At 44.4% G+C, this 18,695-nt stretch overlaps 1 protein-coding gene across 1 annotated transcript in view; it reads right to left on the bottom strand.

Moving 5' to 3' along the window:
* atxn1a (ataxin 1a) overlaps positions 1 to 1,859 on the bottom strand; it is a 133,155-nt gene extending 131,296 nt beyond the window's left edge. The window contains exon 1 of the mRNA XM_056298292.1: positions 1,743 to 1,859. The gene's annotated coding sequence lies outside the window, so the exon portion shown is untranslated. The remainder of the gene's footprint in view (positions 1 to 1,742) is intronic.
* Between the last annotated feature and the right edge of the window lie 16,836 nt (positions 1,860 to 18,695).

Genomic DNA, 18,695 nt, shown 5'->3' with positions numbered 1-18,695 from the left:
AAACACGCATGCGATCTGACTCCCCCTGTTTAAACAAAAAATGAAAATACAGGCTTCGGGCCAAATAAAAACTGTGTTTTGAGGAGGAATGTGACCTACATCCAGTTGAAAGTTGATTAGAGGCTTCAGCCAGATCCACTATCAGGTTCAGAGAGAGAGAAAAGAACAGCATGATCCCTGACCAGTCAGCATTGCTTGACAACTATGGAACACAGACAATGCAAACCTAGCCCAACTACAACACTATTGCCCAGAAACAAATGCCCTAGACAAACAATGCACAACACTGGTCATACCATGTGTTAAAACGCGAAGTGGTAATTTCACATTTCTCCTCAGACTGCATGAGTTACATCATTTGTCTGGGCCAAATACAAAGTGCAAACAGCTGCTAACCTGCAGTCAGTTCAGAAATAAAAGTCATGGCTCCCACTAAGCAGACATAACATTTTTGTGCAAATTGCACAAGAGGAAAAAAGCAAAGAAAATAGAAACAGTAATCCTGTCACATAAACCATTCAAAATATGGGAATCTGCACAGAGCAAATGTCTTTTCGGCTTCAACAGCAACAATTATCCATTCATTGAGGCAGCAGTATGACATATTTAGCACACAATAAGAAAAAAAAATAAATGTTAAGTTTTGGTGTCTCAAGCATAGGGGCAGTTAAAACACTTAGGATGCACAGCTTACTCCAAGTGCAATTGTGAAGTGTAAACAGAGTAAAAATAGCCCCGCTATCACAGGGTTCCCTACAGTCCCGTTATATAATGTGCCCTGCTCGGATGAATGACATCACGGGTAGTCCGGCGATCACTAGCTGCTGCACAAACCCCCCTATGTCCTTTACAACCCCGGTGTCAATGAAAACCCCCGCTGTGTAGTAGCCTGCTGGGTATGCGCGCAAATAAATAAATAAATAAAATCGCAAAAACGCGCAGAGTTGTTTTGCGGGGTTGTCGTTCATATTAAAAAAAAACGCGTTCGGCGGAGTGTGTGTGTGTGTGTGTGCGCGCGCGCGCGTGTTTAGTTGTTCTTCGTTTCTTTTTTGAGAAACACTTCCGCGATACGGCGAAGAAGAAAAAAAAAGACGTCGCTTAAATTAATCGCGCCGCCTCGCTCGGAGACCGTCCGCGACACCGAAGTAGTTCGCCGGAGGGAGGCGTTCGCTTTGCAACACCGGGATCCCCGAGTGGCGGCGGCTGTTGTGGGCCGGGAGACGAAGGTGGGTGGGGGGTGGTGGGGGGGGGGACGTGTTTGGAGGCTTGGAGTGGCGCAGTTACTGAAAGTCTGTCGCTCGCCCGCGAACGCTCCCCGCCGCTGGGCTCGGCTCGGCTCGGCGTCGAGCCGTGCCGCGCCGCGCCGTGCCGGCCGAGCCGAGCCTCCGCGGCCCCCTCCTTGTCCCACTTCAACCACTACTTTGCGCTTCGACTTCGACATGACAAGTCCGGAAAAGCCGAACCCCGCGGCGTACTTATTCGCTTCACGCGTTTGACAAAAAAAAAAAAGAAATGGGAAAGAGAAAAGGTCGCAGCGCCAAGTAAACGTTTACCCAAAAAGGGCTCGGGGAATAAAAGCAAGCGCGTCTGCGCGACCCTGCCTAGTTTCTCCCAGCCATTTTCTCCGCTCGGCTCCCGGTACAAGAAGAAGAAAAAAAAAGAAAAAGAAAGAAAAAAAAGTGACACGCTAAATAAAAAGCAACGACAGCTTGGCGTATAAGAAACAAGGCTACGGGACTTACTGTGAGGGTGTAATGGGCTGCTGAGGGTGTGTGTGAGTGTGTGTGAGTGTGTCTCTCCTTGTTGCCGGGGCTCCCCTTGCTTTGCTCCGCCGCTGACGATGGAGTCGTCTCCCCTCGTAATGATGTCTGCAGCGCACAGCTAATAGTGAGTGCGCTCTCTGCCCCCACCTCCACAGAGAGAGAGAGAGAGAGACAGAGAGGGAGAGAGAGTGAGAGAGAGAGGGGGGGGGAGAGAGAGAATGCGCGCGCGCGATGTGTGTGCGCGTGTGTTTGTGTCTGTGGTACAAATATGGAGCAGTTTGCAAGGCTACTCATGCAAAAATAAGATGACTTGAAGCGAATCTAACGACTACGGACTTGCGAGATCAAGTTCAGAGGCAATAGCAGAGCGTGAGAATGTGGCGTGTATTATTTTTTTTTAGGTATGTGGGCTATATACAGAGCTGAAATAGACGCTTGTTCCAGTTGCACCCCGTAGAGAAAGTGCAAGAAGTGTGTGTACGAGGTAGGGAGGGGGAGTGATACATAACGTACATTCATGCACTCATACACATATATACATGCATGCATGCATGCATGCACTGATACACATGTGTACAATCAATAAATATGATCACATTCATTTAATTCCTGTTAAATTGGTTGTTCAACTTGTGAAGGTAAAACTAATCCTGGAGTTTTATAAACTCCTGGTTAGTAAAAGAAGCGATATGTTAAATTCAAACGTCCAAGTACACCAGAAATGAATGCAAACCCCATACAAGTTGAAAACACATTCAAACAAGCTGACCCTTAGTTTCAAGGAGCTCTGTGGGGTCCGTCTGATTCAAAAAGCTTGTTTTGATTTCAGACGGCGTGTGGCTACTCTACCCTGTTTACATCTGCAATACGCACCGGGCCCTTGGCTTTCTGGAGAGCTGTCAATATGCCAGAAAGTTATGGCAGCTCTTTCAAGGTGGCGAGATAGGGATCTGCGAGAGACGCAGCTCAGCTGAAGGGACTTACTGACAGTCAGCTGACAGTGACAAGGTGAAGGATCTCAGCTGCTGATAGAGACTGTTTTCACTGCATGCACGCAAGCATACATACACACGCACACACGCACACAGACAAGCGCATACTCACACATGCACACGCATGCACGCACAAACACACACAGACAAGTATGTACACACACAAATAAACACACCCACACACACACTGCTGACAGCACTAGTAAACATGCTTATGAAACCAGCTCTATTATCCATGTTATTGACTTAAAGCTAATTTGTTTAAAGCTCCAAAATTCAAATGCTTCCTTTCACAAAGTCACATTACAGGGACGTAATCCTTCAAATGCTCCCGAACACTTTATTTTTTCAGTTTAAAGGGTTTTACACTGCTACTTCATCCACCTTTCATATTGACGGAAATCACATACATTGGATGTATTAATGAGTAGATTTTAGTAAGTATTTCACTAAATACCTGGTTTTATCTTATGTAAAGCATATTTGTGCACATTGAAAAGCGCTGTACAAATAAAATGTACTATTATCCATCCATCCATTATCCAAACTGCTTATCCTGCTATCAGGGTCACAGGGATGCTGAAGCCTATCCCAGCAGTCATGGGGCGGCAGGCGGGGAGACACCCTGGACAGGCCGCCAGGCCATCACAGGGCTGACACACACACACACACACACACACACACACACACACACACACACACACACACATATTCACACCTAGGGACAATTTAGTATCGATTCACCTGACCTGCATGTCTTTGGACTGTGGGAGGAAACCGGAGCACCCGGAGGAAACCCACGAAGACACGGGGAGAACATGCAAACTCCACACAGAGGATGACCCGAGACGGCCCCAAAGGTTGGACTACCCCAGGGCTCGAACCCAGGACCTTCTTGTTGTGAGGCTTATGATTATTATTATTATTATTACCCCAAAACTAGTGTATTTATTGGTTATTTACCAATACACATGGGCTGGTGTCAAATAATCTCTTGGGCTATTACACAATTGTGTCTACAGAGAAACCCAGCTTGAATAGTAGGGGAAAGATGGCTGGGTTGGCAAGGGTTTATAATTGGAGTTAGCACACAGCCCATTCTCATACCAATGCTCTGCTGAAGTAGAACCGAAATATAGAGGCTCAATAGTAAATTATATCATCTATGACCCTACCACCACCCTTTAGACTACCCCACCACCACTACCAACATTAGTAGCACCTACATTTATATGACACTGTCTGTCTGTCTGTCTGTCTAATAGAGGTTTTTGGGGAGACAGAACAAGAACACTGGAGTATGAGTATGTATACACATGATTTGAATGCTGGACTATGTGTATATTACTTTGTAGGAGCCTGCGGTAATCGGCCTCCTGAAAGAATATAACAATAAACTGCACTTATAACACATTGACATTGTACTCACACTTGGGTTTACAGTAATCCACTAACACCTCACTCGGTGCAGTAGATCTGCCCTATAGCCTATAGGGCAAACTGCTATAGGCTATAGGAGATTGGCAGTAGTGATCAAACTAAAGACAAAACTCATCTGGGAAACGTCAGATGTGGGATAAGCAGTGCTGGGCAGTAGCGTCGCTACAAGTAGCGGTGTTATTAGTTTAAAGTGGCCATGCCATGCCCATTACAGCTCTATATTTTTAGTCTGTAGCTGCACTAGAGTAGCTTTGCATAATTCACTGTTCAAAATGTCTTTATTTTTCTTATACTGGTCCTTTATGCAGCCCCTCAGTTCATCCTTCGTCTGAAACGAGCCTGTTTTAGCTGTCTCTTTAAGGCCCCCCTCCCAAAGGCCCACTGCTTTCCTCTGATTAGTCAACTTCCGGAAGCCTGCTAAAGGGAAGAAGTCAGTGCTTGTAGCACCGCCTCGTCCTCAAGGGGAAGTAGATCTTGATGGGGGAACAGAGTTCGATAGAACATCGATGTAGGAGCTTCCTCAAACAAACTAAGTAACATAATTTATTGTTCTTGATTGGAAATGACAATTTCTCACATCCATGCATCCATATTTGAGCCCGAATACGATCCGGAATATGAGTGGACCGCACGAACATCCACAGCGACACATACGACAGCAGGACGTCTGGTAAATATTACTCCCACTACTTGCTTATTGTGTGACATAACGGTGGATTTAGTCTTTCAGTCACAAGCCGTATAAATTCCAGCTGAACTGCAAAACGTCTGCTGTCGGAAAATAACAAAGGTTACGTAGCTAGGAAAATGTTATTCTGCTGTCGTCAAACGACTGTAAAGGATCTCCCTGCATCGTCGGTTATTTGTATTGTGCTGGAGTATGTGGCGTTCCCAACACAGGAAAGTTCATTTGAACGTATACCAATAATGGACTGGTGGTGGGGCTCACTCATTGGTTGATATGTGAGGGATAAATATGAAGTGCACGCCTCTAACGGCGCGCTCTGGCTCTCTAGAGGGTAAAAGTAACTCGAGTTTTCGCGAGTCTGCTGTGTGGACACTCCTGTTATTTACTCTAACCTACTGAACATATCGTGTTGTGCTAATAGACGACGGCGTACATATAATATAATGCTACTCAAGTAGACTGTTTTGTGAGGACGTGTACATTTACCAAGAAGAACGTAGTTTGACGGGGCTTTTTGGCTTGGAATATCTTCGCTTGAGCGTCACTACTGTTGGTAAATGAGGGTTTACCGCTTTAAGAGCAAGATCTGCAGTCGGACCTACCAACTCTGATTGGTTGGTAGGGAGGGGGAATGAGGAAGTTGTTGTTGTTGTGGTGTGGCGCAAACGGTATTGGGAGCTCCGCGCAAGGGAAAGGAAATATTATTACTAAGAACTGTGATGTATTGGACCTATGTCAACGTTTTGTGCAGCTGTGAAGAAGGATTAAATGCGTTTCCAAAGAGAGAAGACGGTGTTCTCGCCATATTCAGGGTTGTAGGGTTGTGCTCCGGAGTTTAGCTAGCTAGCTAGCGCCAGGCAGCGACGGACAGCGCCGGCGAACTTCGGCCCTGGATCCGAAATAAATTCGGTTCCCCTGTAACTTCCGGCGAAGGTAGTCAGAAGACGGAGACAGGAAAAGTAACACTACTTTTTGTATTGTAAACATTGTAGTTGATTACTTGAAAGAAAAAAATCGTGTTTGGGGGACGGTGACGTTTATCCGCGGCGATTTTGAGCGGGTATGGTTTAAATAAAGGCATGTAATCCGACTACTCGGTATACGGCTGTATTGTTTTGAGCAAGTCGCCGTTAGCTCGCTAAATAACTAGCTTGATTGTATACACCCATTGCCTGCACTGAAACTGTATTCAAAAGCCATTTGGTCCGATTATCAATACAACCCAAATATTTCAGCGGTGTGTTTCTTACAGATTGTGCCTCCGACTCCTCGACACGGCCCTTTACAGATGGAACAGCCCCGTCTTTTAGCACTAGCCTGGCTGAAAATCCGGCGTGAACAAACCCGTTGGCGTATGGCTGTTGTTGGCCCGGAAAAAGAACCCGTATCCGGTGTTGTCTGCTGCTTTCTTGTTTACTCAAGGTGAACAAATCGAAAATCCAGCTTTTAACTGTGCCTGGTTCAGAAAGCAGTCCTCGGTAAAATGGAGGGGGCATAAAAGGTCGAGGTTGTACTGCTGAGAAATAGTGGTGTAATGGGTTACTTTCTTGCCCGGTGCGGGATTCGATACGGGGTGTACTGCACCACAGGGCGACATCACTAACCGCTCGGCTCAAGGGTCAGACCCGTTAGCTAAGGGCTAACGTGTCTTATTTGTAGTTTACAGTGGTAAAAAGAAAATTTAACCACTGAGTCGTCATTTCATCTTCCTTTGGAAATCCATACAAAGGAAATTTGCCTTTGCGCCGATGAAAACGGCGTCTTCTCGACATTACAGTACGTGCTAACCGAACTCTTCCCGGTGTCGCACCGACGTCTGTGAGCGGTCCGCTCTACCGAGCTTTGTTTGAGGGCGGGCCAAACTAGCCGCTACGCCACGTGTTACATAGTGACGTAGATAAGTAACGGAAACGCGGGTCTACAAACGAGGCGTTTCAGGCAGGGTTTTCTGTCGGGAAGAATAACCCTTTAATGTGGACTTTGGGCTTTATACCTCTGCAGATGTGTTACATGCACCTCCCAGCGATATAACACACTGAAGGGAAGGGGAAACCCCCAAAGCATGGCACGAGCTCTTTAATTACATTTCTCAGTAGCCTGGTGGTGGCGTCGCTGTTTCCTGAATCAAATAGCTTTTCAGTGGCAAAGCTCTTTTATTGATAGTGTGGTGTAATTAAGAAGTAGCAGTCTGAAAAGAGACTGCTAAGGACCAGTAAGTGATGCCAGTGCAATACACGGACCTGTATGTGTAGCTTATCACCTTTATGATGGTGACATCACGTACCCATCCTTGGGCTGATGCCTGCAATTTATCTTCTTCTGCAGGGGCACACACACACACACACATAGACGAACATTCACACGCTTTTTTTGGGGGGGGGGTTCCCGGTTTCCCCTTTTTTTCTCCCCAATTGTAAATGGTCAATTACCCTATTTTCCGAACCATCCCGGTCGCAGGTCCACCCCGTCTGCCGATCCGGGGAGGGCTTCAGAGTACCACATGCTTCCTCCGATACATGTGGAGTCGCCAGCCGCTTCTTTTCACCTGACAATGAGGAGTTTCGCCAGGGGGACGTAGCGCGTGAGAGGATCACGCTACCCCCCCCAACAGGCACCCCGACCAACCAGAGGAGACACTAGTGCAGCGACCAGGACACATAACCACATCCGGCTTCCCACCCGCAGACACGGCCAATTGCTTCTGTGGGGATGCCCGACCAAGCCGGAGGTAACACAGGGATTCGAACCACCAGTCCTCGTGTTGGTAGGCAACGGAATAGCCCACCACGTCAGCTGGACGCCCTCCACGCATTCACACACTCTTGACACCTGCTTTTTGTTATTGTGTGAAGCACTTTTTTGTTGTTGCCAAAGTGGTTTTGGAGCAGTGAGAGCAGAGAGCGAAGCTTATTGTTTAATAAACAATTGAACATTTTTTTTCTTTGCCTGCCTATCTGTTTGACTGACAGTTTTATTGATCACTGAGATAGAGTTGACTCTGAATGAAGTTGGTTCAATGTAAAAAGAAAATAGCTTCAGTCTAGTAAACTACTGTTGCCATGTTGCTGCAGATTAGCGTGCTACATTTCTGTGCCTCGGTGTAGTGAAGCTTCACATAGTGTAGATCAACTGGTAGCTTACTTACACCAAGTAGCTTGCCCAACACTGAGGTAAGTGATGGGACATCAAGTTGTAACTGATATAAGTAAAAGAAAACATGTGCTTAAGTGTGCGTGGATGCTTTTTTTTGTGTAAGTTATGAGAAAAGTATAATCACAAGCATGGTACATGTCAAAGTTCCCGAGAATAACCAACATTAAAGGGATACTCAAGCAAACAACTTCCAACTCATATAACATATATATATATATATATATATATATATATATATATACATACTCATATATATACATACTCATATATATATATAATTATATACTCATATATATATATATATATAACTTATGTTGGGTTTTTTTTTAATATAATCACCTTGACCCCTCTGACCCTTTGCTTCAAGGTTTTCCAACATGGCCGCACCCCTCCATTGCTGTCATAGGCGAGTGCAACCTGACTCTGAGCGCCAGCCTGTTGGTCAGACAGGGGCAGCGAAGTGACAGAGGATTGGCAATGCACCCTACTCCCCGCCAGTCACTCAATAAGTGGCCCATTGTCCGGCACGCCATTGTGCTCCTGTCATATGTCCGCCAGACATAGCGAGAGAGAGAGAGAGAGGCAGACTGCCCACAGAGCCAGGAGGTTAGCATTACATTCATGGCCTGAAAGCACAGGAATGAAGCAGTACTGTCTGTTGGTGAATGGCTTCTGATACATGAATGGGTACAGAGATGAAGAGGTCTTTTATACAGTACACAGCTCTAGAAAGTAGCGTATGTAAATACTGTGTATGAGCCAAGGCCTGTGGCACGTCTTAACATTGTCCCTACGCGCTATGTGTGAGTATGTTCTGTAAAGCTCCTTATCAATCTACTACCACTACTTTCGGCTGCTCCCGTTAGGGGTCGCTGCAGCGGATCATCCATTTCCATCTCTTCCTGTCTTCTGCATCTTCATCTGTCAAACCAGCCACCTGCGTGTCCTCTCTCGCCACATCCATAAACCTCCTCTTTGGCCTTCCTCTTCTCCTCTTCCCTGGCAGCTCCATATTCAGCATCCTTCTCCCAATATACCCAGCATCTCTCCTCCACACATGTCCAAGCCATCTCAATCTTGTCTCTCTTTGCTTTGTCTCCAAACCGTCCAACCAGAGCTGTCCCTCTAATATACTCATTCCTAATTCTGTCCTTCTTCATCACTCTCAATGAAAATCTTAGCATCTTCAACTCTGCCACCTCCAGCTCCACCTCCTATCTTTTCATCAGTGTTACTGTCTCCAAACCATATAACATAGCTGATCTCACAAGCATCTTGTAAACCTTCCCTTTAACTCTTGCTCCTTAAAACTCCTTAAAACTCCTTATCAATGTTGAGAACAATTGATTATTACAATCAGTTAAATTATGCTATGTTACACTAAACTACCCAAGAGACTCCGATGATTCTGATTATGGAGTTACTACAAATATGATTCATAAGCTACTCAATCTCCGTCTCGCACTCATGTGCAAAGTGCAAACATAAGCAGACGCACAAATACCAGCACAGTGAATGCAAAGGGCAGCTCAGTTGCATTACTCACTATCAAAGCCTTCACTGAAAGGAATCACGCCATTTAGTAAAAAAAAAAACCACAGTAGTGTGTGTGTGTGTGTGTGTTTAGCATGCATTATTACTTTACATTATATGTATCTCTGTGTGTATGTGTAAATGGGTATGTGTCATTGCGTTTCTATGTTTACGCATGTCTCCCTGCATGCAGTGTGTTTATGTACGTGTGTGTGTGTGTGTGTGTGTGTGTACCACAGAACCATAGCGTGTTGCAAGGATAATAGTGAGTTGTCTCTAGAGGAGGAGCAGATTCCTGTAAGGTTAGGTTGCTTCCTGGTAACCTACCTCTATGGGTGGTGTGAATAATACACTCTTAGGGACGATTGTGTGTGCCAGGTGTGTGTGTGGCCTGTGGGCGAGTCCTCAGACATGAAGGTTGCTTGACTGTTTTTGGGCCGCACACCTGAATGTCGATTTGGAAGGAATGAATGACTCATACCAAGCTCATCGGTGAGCTTTTATATTTTCTTTCAATTCTCAACCAGAAGAGCCGATGTCCAGACACATTTAAGTCTGAAAGACGTTTCTTTTATCACTAGTATAAAAGGAAGTCGTGACCGCCAGGCTGCTCTCAGGCTTCAGCCTGAGCTCCACGGACCAGATGTTTCTCTTAAGGCCGTTGAGTTACTCTGCCCTGCAGATATTCCCCGAACCTATTTTAATTTTCAGGGGGACACATTGACTTTCTATAGAATAATTATAACCCTCTGGTGCCCGAAATCTGTTTATGACACCGAGCTTACCCAGCAGGTTTTGTGCCAGTTTTGTTTTTCTCGGCTTAATGTAGGACAAAGCCAAAACAGACTTCCATTCAAGTGAACTAATCCTTGAGACTGAGACTGAGAATCCTCTTCAATCACAAGTGCATTTAGATGGACAAAGAATTAGACCTTTAACCTCAGTCATGAATGATGAATACGATGAACTTAAAACTTACACCGTGGCAGATAAATCATTTATTTGTGGCCTTTGGAAGAGGCTCTTAAGGGACTTTAAAGTCTGTAATGGGCATGGGCATCTCTGCTTTCACCCCGCATCTCTGCGGGGTGAAAATGTAACGATGAAGATGGTGGAGAGGGAGGCCGATAACATATCGGGGGGGGGGATGTTTCCTCAAGTACATTAACTTAACTTTGACCCGTCTGTCACTGAGCACCTTGGCATGACAGCTATTACGGAGAACACATTTTCGCTTTACTTTGAATCGTACCATGTGCCTGCTCCCACCAAGAGGTAAAAAATATTGATGGGTTGCAGACAGGTGTTTCACCAATGTGTGTGCCAGTCGCATTCTCAACAAAACCTGCTGTAGATGTACTTAGTGGCGACGTAAGTCTTCTTTTTTTCTGTTTTGTAAGCAGCTGTCACTTTAGATTTCAAGGCTAATAATGTGTCTGCTGGATTTCTCTCAGTGCAAAGGAGAAGAGTTAGCGTAGCGTTGCTCACTGACACTCCCCCGGTGGTCAGAGGCGGAAGTGCTTCAGCATTTGGAGCCATTTTCACAACATATTGAAAACACACAATATGTAGATAGCTGGTTGACTGATTTGCATCATCATTTATATATATATACACACACACACACACACACATATATATATATATCTACAAATGCAGGAAAAAAGTTTTAATACATAGCAGTACAGAACTGTTTTGTGCGTCACGCACTGATCAGCTGCTAATGAGTGCGTGACGCATGAAACGGGCCTATACTGCTATGTATTAGCAGTACAGGCCTGTACTGCTATATATTCCACTCCTCATCAGTTGAGCACTTCTATCAACACCATTGACGGTTTTGGAAAAAAAACGCTATATATATATATATTATCCAAGCTGCTTATCTTGAGTAGGGTCACGGGATGCTGGAGATATATATATATATATATATATATATGTGGGATAGGCTCCAGCATCCCACGACCCTGAGGGCAGGATAAGCGGTTCAGATAATGGATGGGTATACATATATAGCGGTTTTTTTCCCATCACCATCAATGGTGTTATTATAAGTGCTCAACTAATGAGGAGTGGAATATCAATACAAATGCAGGCAAAAACAAGTTTTAAAACATAGCAGTACAGGCCTGTTTCATGCCTCGTGCACTCATCACCACTCGATGAGTGCACGACACACGAAACAGGCCTGTACTGCTATGTATTAAAACTTGTTTTCCTGCATCTGTAGTTTTATAATATATATATATATATATATATATATATATATATATATATATATATATATATATATATATATATATATATATATATATATATATATATATATATAAATAAAAGAACAAAGGGTTTCCTTAGTTATATGTCCTAAAATGAAGAAAGGTGGGTTTTACATAACTGATGTCAGTGATCTTGAATAGCAAGTTTTACTTTCATTTTATGCAGTCGTTTCCTCATAGCATGGGTTCATGTCATTGAAATTGTGGGTATCTTTTAGAATGAGTCTCAACTAAGAGAAATAAATATCTGTCAATTTGACACAGTACAGATTTTGGAGGGAAACAATCTTTTTTTTTCCCGATTTTTTTTTTTTTTTTTTTTTTGGGCTGGTTTCCGGATCTGAAAAGGAAAGATGTATGGAAGTGAGAGCGGGGATGCGTTCATGCATGTTCATTATGTCATAGGAAGATCTACATACAATGGTGTGTGCTTTGTGGTTCAGGTACTTCAGTGAAGGACACAAGTAGAGTTGACCAGATGGATCATGGGTAATTTTAGCAAATGAAAGCCAACAATACATGAACAAGCACTCAGTCAGTGTTTCCTCTGCAGGCACAGTCCAAAGGCTTTAAATTATTCTCCCTTTACAGAGGGACAATGCAGCTGCCAGTTTCATTAACACATAATCCAGAGTGTCCCCAGGTATGTCATTCTGCCTGCTGACACACACACACACACACACACACACACACACACACACACACACACGTAAATACAGTGGCCTCCACTAACACTGGTACCCTTGATAAATGTGAGTAAAAGTGGCTGGAAAAAAATGTCTTATGGGTTAAATCAAATTGAAGTATATCCCCATTCATATTTTACTTTTTATTTACCTGCATGATAGGAGCACTTAAGTGGTCACCCATGACTTCCTGTTTCAATGAGTTATAAATATGAGGTGACACACAGGCCAAATTCCCATAATCCATCACTAGGGGAAAGACCCGAGAGTACAGTGATTGTGTGCGACAAAAGGTTGTCAAGCTGCACAAATCAGGAAATGGCTATAAGAAAATAGCTAAACGGTTGAAAATGCACATTTCCACTATCAGGGCAATAATTAAGACGTTAAAAGCGGAGAGGTTATGAATCTGCCTGGAAGATGACGTGTGTCGACACTGACCCCACGCACAATGAGGAGGATGGATCGAATGGCCAAAGAATCCCCAAAGATCACAGCTGGAGAATTGCAGATGTTTGTTGCATCTTTGGGTCAGAAATTCTCCAAAACTATGATCAGACAGCACCTACATAACAACAAGATGTTTGGGAGGGTTGCCAGAAAAAAAGCCTCTGCTGTCATCAAACAACAAACTCAAGTGCCTACAATTTGCCAAACGTTACTGGAATTTTCAGTGGGACTGGGCTCTATGGTCAGATGGGACCAAAGTAGAGCTTTTTGGCAACAGGGTTTGGCGCAGACAGAAAGACAGCCACACAGAAAAGTACGTCAACCCCATTGGGAAGCATGGTGGTGGATCTTTGATATTGTGGGGATGTTGTTCTTCTAAAGGCCCTGGACAGCTTGTTAGGATGGTATCATGGACTCCATCAAGTACCAGCAGATATTACATCCAAATATGACATCTGCCAGGGAGCTTAGACTGGGCTGTGGTTGGATCTTCCAGCAGGACGATGATCCAAAGCACATCTCAAAATTGACACAAAAAAAAAATGGTTCAGTGACCACAGAATCAAGGTTTTGCAATGGCCATGCCAGTTCCCTGACCTAAACCCCATCTAAATCCTGTGGGATGAGCTGAAGAGGAGAGTCCGCAAGCGAGGGCCTGGGAATCTGAGGGATGTGGAGAGATTCTGTATGGAGGAATGGTCTCAGATCCCCTGCCATGTGTTCTCCAGCCTCATTACACTTTATAGGAGACAACTCGGAGCTGTTAGCTTGGCAAAGGGAGGCTGCACAAAGTATTAAATGAAGGGGTTCCAATAATTGTATCACACGTTTTTTGGAAAAATATTTGTTTCATGATAAGAATTTATTTATTATTTTACTTCAATTAAAGGTTAATTTTTTGTCAATATTTTGAGTGCACTATCAAGAGGATAAACTGATAGTTTTTCATAGCCCCTTTTGCTCATGTTTATATCAAGGGTGCCAATATTAGCGGAGGCCCCTGTATGTAGTATATACAGGAAGAGATGGTGTGATTTTTCCCTCCGACAGTGAGAACTACAAACAGCGCGTGGCAGCCATTGTCACCTGTGTGCCGTCAGCTCAGCAGTAAACATTCCCACCCTTGTTAAAATGGCATCTTCAGACCAAAGCTAATGCAGATAATGAGTGGAGAAGTATACTGGTACAGATTTTCAAGAATAAGGACGATGTGCAGAACTGTAGCAGCTACAGAGGTATAAAGTTGATCAGCCACAGCATGAAGAAACGGGAAAGTAATAGAAGCTAGGTTAAGAGGAGACATGACAATTAGCGAGCAGCAGTATGGTTTCATGCCACAAAAGAGCCCTACAGATGCATTGTTTGCTTTGAGAATGTTGATTGAGAAGTATAGAGAAGGCCAGAAGGAGTTATATTGTGTCTTTGTAGATTTAGAGAAAGCATATGACAGGGTGCCGAGAGAGGAGGTGTAGTTTTGTATGAGGAAGTCGGGAGTTGCAGAGAAGTATGTAGGAGTGGTGCAGGATATGTATGAGGGAAGTGTGACAATGGTGAGGTGTGTGGTTGGAAAGACAGATGGGTTCAAGGTGGAGGTGGGATTACATCAAGGATCGGCTCTGAGCCCTTTCTTGTTGGCAATGGTGATGGACAGGTTGACGGACAAGATCAGGCAGGAATCTCTGTGGACTATGATGTTTGTGGATGACATTGTGATCTGTAGCAAGAGTAGGGTGCAGGTTGAGGAGAGCCTAGAGAGGTGGGGGTATGCACTGAAGAGAAGAGGAATGAAAGTCAGTAGGAGCAAGATGGAATACCTATGCATGAATGACAAGGAGGGCAGTGGAATGGTGAGGATGCAAGGACTGGAGGTGATGAAGGTGTATGATTTTAAATACTCGGGGTCAACTGTTCAAAGTAACAGGGAGTGAAGAAGAGAGTGCAGGCAGGGTGGAGTGGGTGGAGAAGAGTGTCAGGAGTGATTTGCGACAGAAGGGTACCAGGAAGAGTTAAAGGGAAGGTTTACAAGATGGTTGTGAGACCAGCTATGTTATATGGTTTGGAGACAGTGGCACTGATGAAAAGACAGAAGGTGGAGCTGGAGGTGGCAGAGTTGAAAATGCTAAGATTTTCATTGGTAGTGGTCAAGGACAGGATTAGGAACGAGTATATTAGAGGGACAGCTTATGTTGGATGGTTCGGAGACAAAGCAAGAGAGGCAGGATTGAGATGGCTTGGACATGTGTGGAAGAGGGATGCTGGGTATATTGGGAGAAGGATGCTGAATATGGAGCTGCCAGGGAAGAGGAAATGATGTAGGCCAAAGAGGAGGTTTATGGATGTGATGGCTGGTGTGACAGAGGAAGCTGTAGAAGACAGGAAGAAATGGGAACGGATGATCCGCTATGGCAACCCCTAATGGGAACAGCCGATAATAGTAGTAGTAGTAGTAGTAGTGAGTAGGAACATGGACAGCACGGGGGCACAGTGATTAGCGCGGTCGCCTCACAGCAATAAGGTCCTGGGTTTGAGCCCCGGGGTAGTCCAACCTTGGGGGTTGGCCCGGGTTGTCCTCTGTGTGGAGTTTGCATGTTCTCCCCGTGTCTGTGTGGGTTTTCTCTGGGTGCTCCGGTTTCCTCCCACAGTCTTAAGACATGTAGGTCAGGTGAATCGGCCATAGTAAATTGTCCCAAGTGTGAATGTGTATATGTGTGTGTGTGTGTGTGTGTGTGTGTGTGTGTGTGTGTGTGTGTGTGTGTGTGTGTGTGTGTGTGTGAGCCCTGTGATGGCTGGGCGGCCTGTCCAGGGTGTCTCCCCGCCTGCTGCCCAATGACTGCTGGGATAGGCTCAAGCATCCCTGCGATCCTGACAGCAGGATAAGCAGTTTGAATAATGGATGGATGGATGGAGTAGGAACGTGTGTGCCACTGCACCAGTGTTCGTTCATCCGATCTGGTCATTTTTTTTTTGTATGATTATTTCTTGGTATTTTTACCTTTATTAGACAGCAATAGTGAAAGGCAGAGAGGGAAATGGGGGAGAGAGAGAGTATGACATGCAACAAATATCACCAGCTGGAGTCGAACCAGCGACGGTTGTGACCATGTGGTATTGCGTTGTGACCATTCAGCTACGTGGCACCCCTTCTGGTCAGAAATTTCAACAGCAGAATATGGAGAGCGTCTCCGACCATGGTGCAGGTGCCGATTAGCATCATGTAATCTGATTCTATGGTCCAGATAGATATAACGATGCAACAACTATCTATTAATGGACAAAAATTCTGGAGTTCAGCTTCACTCATACACAGGTGTCCCTCACTGGCCAGTTTAGGAGAAAAGATGAAATTGAGACGGACTCTCCATGTACACACCATTTTTAACACACAAGTATTATGACGCTTGTTATCTTACAGATTGTTGTTGATTGTAACCGGAATATTAGCATTAGCATTCATTTTTTTATATTGGATTAATCCGGTCCAGGGTTGCGGGGCTGCTGGGTTTACCTCAGCAGGCATTGCACAGGAAACAGGGAGGCACTTGTGAAAAGGTGGCCAGTCCACCACAGGGGCCCCGCACCCCATTTTTTTTTAGTCTTAGTTAGTTTGTTGGTCTGCAATTAGCCTGATGTGCATGTCAATGGACTATGGGACGAAGCCCACGCAAACACTGGGAGAGCATGCAGACTCCATAGAGAAAGGCTGGGGTTGAACCTGCAACTCTCTTTTTGGGATGAAACAATGCTTCTTCGATATCAGCATCACAACACTGAAATTCGAGGTTTGCTGTTGCCTGCGTAAGTCCTTTTATTGCATCCTAAACATAAAAAAAACAAACAAACAAACCCCAAATTCAGGTTCTCTAAGTTGAGAAGATTTAGAGCATTGCATAATTATTACAAGCCTCCTCCTCCTCCTCATCCATCATCATTTGCATACCGCCTCGCCAGCAACAGAATTACCTGCACTCAACCCAGGCTTAAAGATGCCCCTGCTCACCTAATCCTTCGGCGAACACCTGCTATCGACTACCCTTTTCCTCACACACCTTCGCCTTTACATGACAAGGGAGAACGGAGTGGGCAGATTAGGACGCGAAGAGACTTCCCTAATCTTGGCATTAACCGCCAGCAATTGAATCAAGCCGTCCCGGACAAACAGATTTCTGGGTTAATCTGCAGTGTCTTAATGTGATCCATGGAAAAAGTCCCACAAAGACCAAACTGGATGAGCGGAGGAACAGGTAAGAGACACACACACACACACACACAGAGGGAGAGAGAGCGAGAGAGATGGTGGGGCCTTTTCTCTCGGCAGAAAACCAAAGGCATACTTCCACATTCATGCAAATCCATGCAAGTGCACACACACACATACGCACAAATATCTGCGTGTAAACACAGCATGTGAGTGTTGTAGATCAGACAGCCTTGCATTCAAAAACATTCAGGGAGGGAGAAATGAAAAGAGAAAGAGAGTATAGTGTGGACTGTTGGAGGATTCATCTATTAAAAATACATGGACACATTAGTTGTGTGTGTGTGTGTGTGTGTGTGTGTGTGTGTGTGTGTGTGTGTGTGTGTGTATGAACAAAAGAAAAATTATTTGGCCTTTATTCCCAGATCTAGCACTAATTAACATGGGACCCGCTTTATAGATGATTCCTTAGTTTAGCTTAATGATACCTTAACCTTAATTAATCTTTGACGAGGAAATATTAATCTATTCTGCTATCTTAGAATCATGTTTCACTCATTGTTCTTGCTATTAGCTGCTTGCTACGATCGAGATCAGGGATGCAACGCTTACTCTACTTTTTCACTTCCTTGTACATCGCTCTGGATTTTTAGCATGAGCAAATTGGTTTAAATGTAATGTTTATGAGACAGACAAAAATAAACAAGTACAAATAATTAATCAATCAATCGATCAAGTTGCATTTTGGGCCAGTGTAAAAAAAATAACCTCAAATTTCACAAAGAAGAACGTTCTCTTTTTTTGTATTATAAATAGGGGTTTGAAAAACTTGTGACTGAGCAACTACACACACACACACACACACACACACACACACACACACACACACACACACACACACACACACTACCGTTCAAAAGTTTGGAATCACCCAAACAATTTTGTGTTTTCCATGAAAAGTCACACTTATTCACCACCATATGTTGTGAAATGAATAGAAAATAGAGTCAAGACATTGACAAGGTTAGAAATAATGATATGTATTTGAAATAAGATTTTTTTTACATCAAACTTTGCTTTCGTCAAAGAATCCTCCATTTGCAGCAATTACAGCATTGCAGACCTTTGGCATTCTAGCTGTTAATTTGTTGAGGTAATCTGGAGAAATTGCACCCCACGCTTCCAGAAGCAGCTCCCACAAGTTGGATTGGTTGGATGGGCACTTCTTGCGTACCATACGGTCAAGCTGCTCCCACAACAGCTCAATGGGGTTCAGATCTGGTGACTGCGCTGGCCACTCCATTACCGATAGAATACCAGCTGCCTGCTTCTGCTCTAAATAGTTCTTGCACAATTTGGAGGTGTGTTTAGGGTCATTGTCCTGTTGTAGGATGAAATTGGCTCCAATCAAGCGCTGTCCACTGGGTATGGCATGGCGTTGCAAAATGGAGTGATAGCCTTCCTTATTCAGAATCCCTTTTACCCTGTACAAATCTCCCACCTTACCAGCACCAAA

Source organism: Lampris incognitus, chromosome 18 (genome assembly GCF_029633865.1).
Source record: "Lampris incognitus isolate fLamInc1 chromosome 18, fLamInc1.hap2, whole genome shotgun sequence".
In the NCBI taxonomy this organism is placed as follows: domain Eukaryota; kingdom Metazoa; phylum Chordata; class Actinopteri; order Lampriformes; family Lampridae; genus Lampris; species Lampris incognitus.
The sequence above is the reverse complement of the archived record's forward strand: the minus strand, read 5'-3'. Positions and strand labels throughout refer to the sequence as shown.